Consider the following 9426-nt stretch of genomic DNA (forward strand, 5'->3'; position numbering starts at 1 on the left):
TCCTAGAATGATTGTTAAACTCAAATCTGAATTTTCTGCACCTCACCTAAAAAAAATACTTCTATGAGAAAAAGCCATGAAAAAGGTCCACTAATTTCAAACAGGTAAGCGTACAACATTTACACAGTAATGTTTTTCATGTTGGGTGTGTTACATTAAAATAAAAGTTAGCAAACAAGCTAGTGTACTTTAAGTAACATTTCTTTTACAGGAGTTTAACTAAAGGAATAGACTGGTGTCTCATTTCTCTGTCCTAACGCGGCATAACCTTACACACTCACACATGGCTGCCTTTCTTTTTAATGTTCCCTCATTGTCTGCAGCCATTCATCTTGGACTGTTGCTATTGAAAAGTGTAGCAGAGTCTCGGGAAGAGGCAAGCTCTTAGAGCGCTGTATCCCAGGCCTCTCTTTGATTGGCTGCTCCTCTGCTAGGAATTCGGCTGGTGGAGAATGTTGAATACCATCTGCCTGAGGGGGTTGGAGTCGGGAGTACAGCTGGCTTTAGAGCAACCTTAAAAAAAGAGAGAGAGAAACAGTGAGGGAAACACTTTAAGCAGACTGGGATCTGTTTGGTGTAACTACAGAGCTGCTGTACTTTCAGGTCTTTCCAGCGGGAAGGAGGAGGTTATATTGTTCGCCTGGATCTCTGTTGTGAAAAGTGCTGGAGAAAACACAAAAAGGGAAATTACATCTCGTTTACAACTTGTTGCTTTTGGCTTTCTGAGGTGATGATGAAATCATTCCAGACCGCTTTCAGGGCAGTGTAGCACCACAGTTAAGGGTAAGGATCCATACATTCTGTATCTCCAAGCTGCAGCTCAGTCTTTTAAGCTTATAGAAGCTTTTTTTTTTTTTTTTTTAAACTAGTGAGCTTTTTAGTGCTGTACGTGTTGGAACAACTGTTCTCTTGCACGTGTGATCTTTAATTGTTTGTTTTGCAGAGTTTCAGCCTAACAGTGCATGTCTAACAGCATGACTACAGTGTTGTTTTTTACTTGGTTACAGAAACATTGTATTCAGTATTGAAAGGAGTATTTTTACATGAAGCTGCTTGTTGTTCTTATCACCCTCTGAGACTTTGTTATTAATGATCTAATAGCAATGTGAATGTGATGGAAGGCAGTGCTGAATAGAAAATGGTTTCTATTAAATGTAACATTTTGTGTGGGACTGTGTGTTGGGGATATAAATCAGTTGAATTAATTCGGCTTCTGTACCATGTGTTTGTTTTTTATTGTTTTAAACTTGAAGAGGTTTATTTTATGGCGTAGCTGTTTTGCTGTTGTGTCTGGAGAGTGGTGTGGTATTTACTGCATGTGGTATGTGGCTGCCGCTGGGAAGTAGGGGTATACATTTCCTTTGTAGCCCTGCACTGCAGTTTCTTCACCTTCCATGAAACACCAGTATGAAACCAGATAATTGTGCGAGTGAATGAGTAGCACTGTAGTTTAGACTTGAGCCCTTGGTCAGCTACAGTAAAGAAAGGTCAAGTTCTTAAACTTTCTTGCAACTTTTGTTTCTGGCAACTTGTTGTATGGGACACTCTTCACTAAGTAGCTCAAATCAAGATTGCTCAGGTAATAATTTGCTAAAAGTGTCTCCAAAAACCAACAACACAGTTTTATAAGGACATAGCAAGGGACTGTAGTATATTAAATAAATATCCACTTGTAGAAGTGAAATAGACTGTACCCGCTATCATTCAATTTGAACTTAAAAACTTTCAATCTGAAACCAGCAGGAAGCATGCTTTAAATATCATGCACTTTGAAGCTAGGATGATTATGATTATTATTTTATTTCTACTTGGTCTTTTTGGAAGAGCGGATTGAACATTGGTGTACAGTAAAGCCAGTTTGTGTTGTCTGAAGCTAGCCACTGGTTCCTAAGGGTGAGGTAATAGAAGAAACAGCTTGACGTGAATTTCCAGTCTTTGAAGGAGCGTCAAATGCATTCCACCGCCGGTCAAAGAAATAAAAGGCAAGCGCATCAACTGTAAACAGTAATCATGCTTTTGAGCAAAATGTTCGTTAGGATGCCGCCAGATAACAACTGCAATGGTAAGAGGACAAGAACCCATTGTTTCATTTAAATAAATGATATCCAACAATATCTTCTTGCCTGGCAGCACAATCTGATTTAGAGATTATTCGGGTCTCTGCTGATCATGTGTTAATTTCTGTACTGTGCTTATGCTGTGCAGATTCAGGTCTTGTTTTAAACGCACGTGTTAAAATACAAAATGGTTTCTGTAGGTTTTTGTTTTAGCAATGGGAATAGTACTTGGCGAACATTGTTTTTTATAAAAGTTCCAGAAATATACATATTTTTACAGTACAGTATGTAGGCTCAGCCTCAGGTGCTGTGAATTCCACATACAGCACTGTCATTTTTCACATGATCTTTTCATGCACTCAGAGTGATTCCCCTAACTGCAGGGGCTAAGGGGATTACTGTGTAAGGCAAAAGGCAACCCGTTTCAAAACGTCTGCTGTCTTACTGACCTGCCCTGCTTGTTTTCTTATGCAGTTATTTAAAATGGTAATCATCATTGTGCTGCAATGGCTGTTTTAGTTTCACACACAGACAGGTACAATTAGAGGGTGTACAGTAGGTAGAGTAATGCATCTTCTTCATCCTTAAATAAGAGGCCCTCGTTATCTACATTCCTGTTCGGCTAGGTCAGGGCTGAGAATTTGCAATATATATATATATATATATATATATATATATATATATATATATATATATATATATATATATATATAATTCATGATTTCATATGTTGCTGTAACATTTAAAGCAGCACATCGGTAAACGATGGCCAATATTTTGGTTTGGAAAGACGAGATTTGTATGTAGAATACCTCTCTTGGCTTGTGTATTTTCTTGTGCACCTGTTTAATAATTTATGGGCCAGCTAATTGGTATCTAAATCAATTAGATAAAGCAGGGTCTTTGTGGCAGCAAAATCTTTACAAATGGAGGACTCACTGGAGGCTTTCATTTGGAGTTGGCAGACAGAGCAAGCAGGTCTATTTATTTTGAACTGCAAAATAATGCGGAATATACCTTTGGGGGGATTGTGGAGGGTGTAGGTAACTTTCCTTCAGTGTCGTTCAGCAGTTAACGCAGATTAACCATTGCAGTCTCAGGTGAGAAAACATCCCTAGGCAGGCACACACCGCTAAAGAATAATAACCCTTCAGATTTAGAGGTTTTGTGTTTCACTGTTCTTTACCAGACAGGGAGCAGAAGCGGCACTATTCTTCAAACAAGTCAGTTGGAAATTGAAATAACAAGTGTGCAAGATGGAAAGTCTTCTTAAAAAATAAATAAATAAACAGGCTGCATTCTGCCGCTTTCAGTAAGAGACTCAAAGGTGTTTCAAGTTTGATTGGGGACTGCTGGGTCTTTTAGAACTTAGGCATCCGGACCTTTTACGTGAATGGATTATTTTCCTTGATTTCATTTCTCTTCTAAATGGAGATCAATGCATTATTTTGCTCATTCAAACTAGCTGCTATCTTTCTGTGTTGTTTTTTTTCCTGCTTTTGAGAAATTATGTAATACTGTGACCTTTCAACCTTGTTGACTCCACAAGCTTCTATACTATACCATCTGTGCACAGAATGCTTAAGGATCTCAATGTTAAAGCAACAAAACAAATGTGAATGATTGCAAACAGCATACAACAAATATTTAAATGGGATTTGGATGTCCTTTAGTATAAGTTTTCCTGTGAAAGTCAGTTCTCATTCATTTTGAATAGCAAAGTACAGTAAATCATAGTAAAAACATGGTAAATATATAGGATAAGCATGACAAAAGAACACAACAAATGTGTTGAAATAAGACATCTCCCACAATGGCCCCCAGACCAGTGCTAGAAAGAACAAGACTATGACAGATACAGATACTCAGTATTTCTTATTTTGCGTATGTGATAAGCTCACACATGCATGCAGATGTCCTGTCTGAAGGCCTGCTTCCTGATTTTGAATGTGTTGTGGACAGCTCAGGCTTCTATTGGGGCTCATATGGAAATGTTGATGAAAAATTTAAATACCACCATCAGATAAGCCAGCTTTCATGTCAAGTATTTATCAGAGGGGGTTGTTTGCAGCCAGCATGAATAATTCATAATGTTTCCTCCTCTAATAATTAGGAAGACATGGCCCATCTGCAATTATAATGTTATGGGTTATAAATCAAAACAGGCTAAATTAATATTTATACATGTTCTTAATATTTAATAATAGCATTGAGATCAATAAAATGTGCTGCTGTGATAGTGGTGAGGGGCTGTTTTTTTTTTAAATTTATGGCGATGCTGTCTAAAATGTGGCTGCTTGCTCGTCACCCTGTTAGTTCGAAATTGCGAGCAATCTGTAAGTAAACACTTCAGAACTTCTTTCTTCAGCCCAGAGAGAATGCAAAGCAGGATTCATGAATGAAGGATGCTTGTACTTAATGTAGACTACACTTTCAAATCAAACGAGAGAGGTTGTCATTCTAGGGTAACTAATAAAGGACTGTGAACTGTTTCTACAGGGATGCTACCGCTGACACGACATTCCCACCTTGCAGCCTATTTTTCTTATTTTGTCTTGGGTGTTGAGTAAACTCTGTAAATCCACAGGATTACCCCCCCCCCCAGAAATGATCTTTTCAATTCCCTTTTTTAGTTAACAAAATTAGTCAAAACCCCAAAAGCGCCTTCATTTTGTGAATGCAAACTATACTGTTCTGTATACTGTACAGTATGTAACTACACTGATGAAGGCGCTCGCCAGGTGTTTCTCTTAGGGGTTGACATGATCAAACTATACCACACCGGGACCAAAGCTGGAATGTTTTAGAACATTTTACAGCACAGGACCTAATCCCTATCATTAGTTATACAGGAGGAGAATGCAACCCAAGCGAATTCTCTTGTACTGTAAAATGCTCTAAAAAATATGATAGTGTTTGAAGCCACCACTTGATTGGGTGGTACAGTATCATATTACCACACATTTATAAGAAATACTGAGAGTGTAGAATAACTTACTGTACTAGTTTTTGTCCTTGCTCATCTGTAAAACACCTGGAAATAATCTCCCCCACTTACCCTATTGTGCTTCTTGATACAGGCTGCTACAGTATTTAACACTATTCTAGGAGCCTACAGTTTTGAGATGCTCTTTTATAAGGATTTAAATAAGTCCCTTTTACCTTGTTTAAAAATAAATGTTGTTTTTCAATATTCAGATTGAACTTGAGCTGGGTTTCCAGTCCCAGGCTTCGTGATGTGTGGAAGTGTCTGGTATCGCTCCTTAACTTCCTCACCAGTTTTTGAACATTTAAAAAAAAAAAAAAAATTTCAAATTGCGATGCCGTTTCTCATACTATATGCTGTTTTAAATTGTGCAAGTCAGCCTGGGCTTGCTCAGTTGAAGCAGATGTAACATGAGATTTGTTGGCAACACAAATTCCAGTGTTAAATAGGAGCCTCATTAAGATGTTAGGGGTGGGGAAAAAAAAAAAAAAACACTTATTTTTTTACTTACAGTAAACTGATTTCCTCACGTCTGTGTTATCAACAGCGTGATGAAGTGGATGTTTTGTCTGGCCCGGGTTTTAATTCATTCTTGGCATCATTTGTCTTCTTATCGGTGGGTCCACAAAGGAAAGGATTAGAGACAAAGCATGGTGAGAATTTGAGGGCAAAGGAAACCTGTCGCATTGGAGTGATTTAAAATAGTTCTGCTCTGCAGTGCATTTGCATCGCAGTGTTTCATTATGCTGCAGTCCTTCTGTGTGCGATTTTTTATTTTTTTTTCCTCACAGATTGCTTGTGGTCTTAATTATCTGTTCTAGAATACCGGCTTCTCGTTGTTCCATTTAGGATTTTTGAATACATTTCAAAAGCCCCTGCACTTTATCAGTCATCATCAGCAGCTCACTATTATTACCTAAGCTTCTGTTATTGCAGATATATATTACCATTCCTGGCCGAGGTTGAAAAAAGTACCGGAATATTAAATTATAATTCAAATCCAACTACGTTTTGAAAGGAGGTGGTGGAACAGTTTTATATACTGTACTAGATATCTGTTTAATAAAAATAAAAATTCAGAACCTCTTTATCACTGAAAAAAATATGAATAAAAAGTGCAGTGGAGCTTCAGAAGTTTGCTCACGTATATATATATATATATCATATATATATAATATATCTTATATATATATATATATATATATATATATATATGATCTCACTCTAGAGGCAGATGTTAGAAGCTAAGAATCACTGCTTGGTAAATATGTGGCTCTATCTATTTGAACAGAGTTAGCTTTACAGGTGTGCGTCCTTTGCCACTGGGCACACTTTAGAATTAGGCGCTGGGTGTATCAACCAAAATCACTTTAACCATTAATCTGTTCAAACAACTACTATCATGGCTTCCGGTAGACTTTTGCAATATAATTTTGTAGTTTTCTTGAATTACATGATGTTAAATAAAATATCTAAATTATGTTCATATAATTGCTGTCTTTAATTATGTCTCAATCCTAAAATTTGAGGCCAGAGCCGTATTAGGTAATGCTGGAAATAATCCATTCCTCCAACCAAATTAGGAGGCCAGCAGCTTTGCATTGTAAGCAGCAGAGCGATGATCTTATCTGGTGTTGGTGTTTGTAGCCTGCTGGCTGGGACGCTAGAAGGGGAACTGGCAGAATGTCACAGAGGGGTTTATCATCCCACATGGCTCTCAGGGGAGACAGACCGCGAGAAACCTGGCCTCATTGCTCAAGATTGAGTCTTTCTCATTGTACATCAACAAGGGCTGTTTTCAGAGTGTAAGGATTAGCTTGCCAGTAAGTAGGCTATGTGTACGTATCACCGTTAATGCTTAACCCTGAACCTTTGAGCCAGCAGCTTAGAATTTCCCCTTGTGAATATTTAAATATCTCTTGAGTATTTACTTTGGAACAAGGACATGCCATTTTAATGTAAATGCGTACTAAAAGCTTGATGGGTCTTGTCATGCCCCAGCTAATATTGATATGCTGGTTGTAATAACCAATTGTACATTATTTTTTGTTGAACACACTTTATTTAGTATACCACTGGCTTGATACATTTTATAAATATGAAGTATGAGTAAAGGGAAATATGCTGGGATACAAAATAAAACTTTGATGATACCTGCATCATGTATGTAGACAAAAAACTAGCTGTGTAAGGTTTGCAGCATTACCTTTGTCTTGAAGTGAGAATCATTGAACTGTGTGTTGGTTGTATGTTACAGCTTGGCTAAACGAATAACTCCACAATTCCCTGATATTATACAAGACTAATATTTCCAGCAGTGGTTCTGGAACAGTAAGTTCAATGAGTCACACAGTCTCAGTGGATGTCGAACAAACAAATGTAAAATGTACTCTACAAAATGTAAAATCTAATTCTATAATTACATTGTCTGCATACTTTTTGTAACAAATCTTGTTACAGTGGTCTCAGGCGCAGTACAATTAAGTTAGCTGGACAACAGGAGGTAATTTTATATTTTCCATGTGTATATCACAAAACAACCTTGTTAGTGTTCTATAGCAGTGGTCTACTGGTGTTGAAGATGGAAAGTGTTGCGAGGAATGTCAAAAAGTCATCAGGAAGAATCTCTTATTATTCGGATGTAAACTTTTTACCTCTGGAAACCTGTTGCAGTAAAGAGTCTTCCCATTTTGAAGATGTGGTTATTTAAAACTGTAACCACGAATCGCTAGAATTTTAAGAATGTAACTCTAGATTTAGGGAGATCATGGTCCACCTAAAAACGCCATTGGGCAACTCAAAAAAAAAATAACAAACCTGTGATCTCGGTCATCTTTTTGCTTTAGTTGTCAATTGATTGCTACCTGAAACCTTAGAAAGGGTTAGCAGCAACAGATGAATAATTAGCTCGTCCATCCCCTCAAAACACACAATCAGAGTTCTAAAGGTAAAACTACTGTATGAGAAATGAGGTCAAGCAGACAGACCTCTCGGTGTACACTATAGAATGCACTTGCAGAAATATTTGCTGCCTTAGTTTATTATAGTTTTACTCAAGCTAGTAGCTCACCTGGGTGGTGTGGTAGCAGATCACCTGCAGTACAGTGTCAGTGTTGAAATAAGCAGCTTGCCCACAATTCTGTGCCCAGAAAGACACCCTCCCTCAGACCTTAGCGGTTTGCATATATAATCACAACTGCAGGCTGTTATTAAAGCTAAAAATGGAAATACAAAATACTCGATATCTATGCAAAACAGTTGCTGCTACACTATAGTAGAGGATTTTCTGCAAGATATGTCTGTTCTTTACCTGTCTAGATTTTAATCAGTCCCTGTCCACCATGTGCACTGAAGCATTCATCTACAGTGTATTACAGAACCTACATCCATACCATTGAACTGGAAGCACAATGTTAATGCTATGAAACTGTATCACGCTGACCCTAATTCTGAACCTACATTACTGCAGACTATGTACTTGGTGACCTATACTTGGTGCACATTTTGAGCAATTTGAAGTTGCAACACCGGTATTAAAGTTATTTTACAAAACTCTGCTCCTTGCAAGAGGAGGGAAATCTTCATCACTGCAACTATTGCATTGCTGCGTATATAGACAGGCACGATTAACAAGCCCAAATCCTTTTTTTTCTACAAGTAACAGCCTGTCTGATCAAAGTTATGAAAGAGCAGTGCATTTCTATCACGCCATCAACCTTTTCATTATTTCTTTGATTTCGGCTGAGTAAAAACACACACTTTCAACACTTTGTTGCTTATCCCTTAGGCTTATACTTCTAATAGAACGTGAATAACTGGCCATCTGTATAGGAACATTATCTGAAGTTCCTCTGTTTTAACTATCTGAAAAATACTAAACCATTCCTAATAGTGCAATTAAACCTTTTCATGTTTGAAGTCGTGCACATTCAAATGTGGCAGCTGAATGAGTTGAGAAGACAACAGCAGTTCACAACGCCAGCAAATTGTAACTTTGGTGGTTCATAATATTTAGTCGGGGAAACAGAGCTTTGTAGTTAAAGATGCATGCATTTGATTGCCTTGTTTTCATGGATTTGATTTAATAAGAATGAATTACTGTGTACTGCACCCACGCAGGGGAGATGCATTTAACATGAAAACTGAGAAAAAGGACAGAGGCAAGGAGTCCACTGTATCTATGCATGGTATCAGTTGAATTGCACTTTAGGTCAACATACTGTATCAGTACATTACAGTATGCAAGAAAAAAAAAATCATTAAGATCCTCTATGGTATTTTACTTGGGTCAGGGTTTGTTCCTATCACTGTATACTTCCCTGGAATAAGCCACAGCTGAGGCTTCTTAGAGCATGTTACAGTACTGGGTAATTACTACTGCCC

The sequence above is a fragment of the Polyodon spathula genome, chromosome 49 (genome assembly GCF_017654505.1).
Source record: "Polyodon spathula isolate WHYD16114869_AA chromosome 49, ASM1765450v1, whole genome shotgun sequence".
NCBI classification, from domain to species: domain Eukaryota; kingdom Metazoa; phylum Chordata; class Actinopteri; order Acipenseriformes; family Polyodontidae; genus Polyodon; species Polyodon spathula.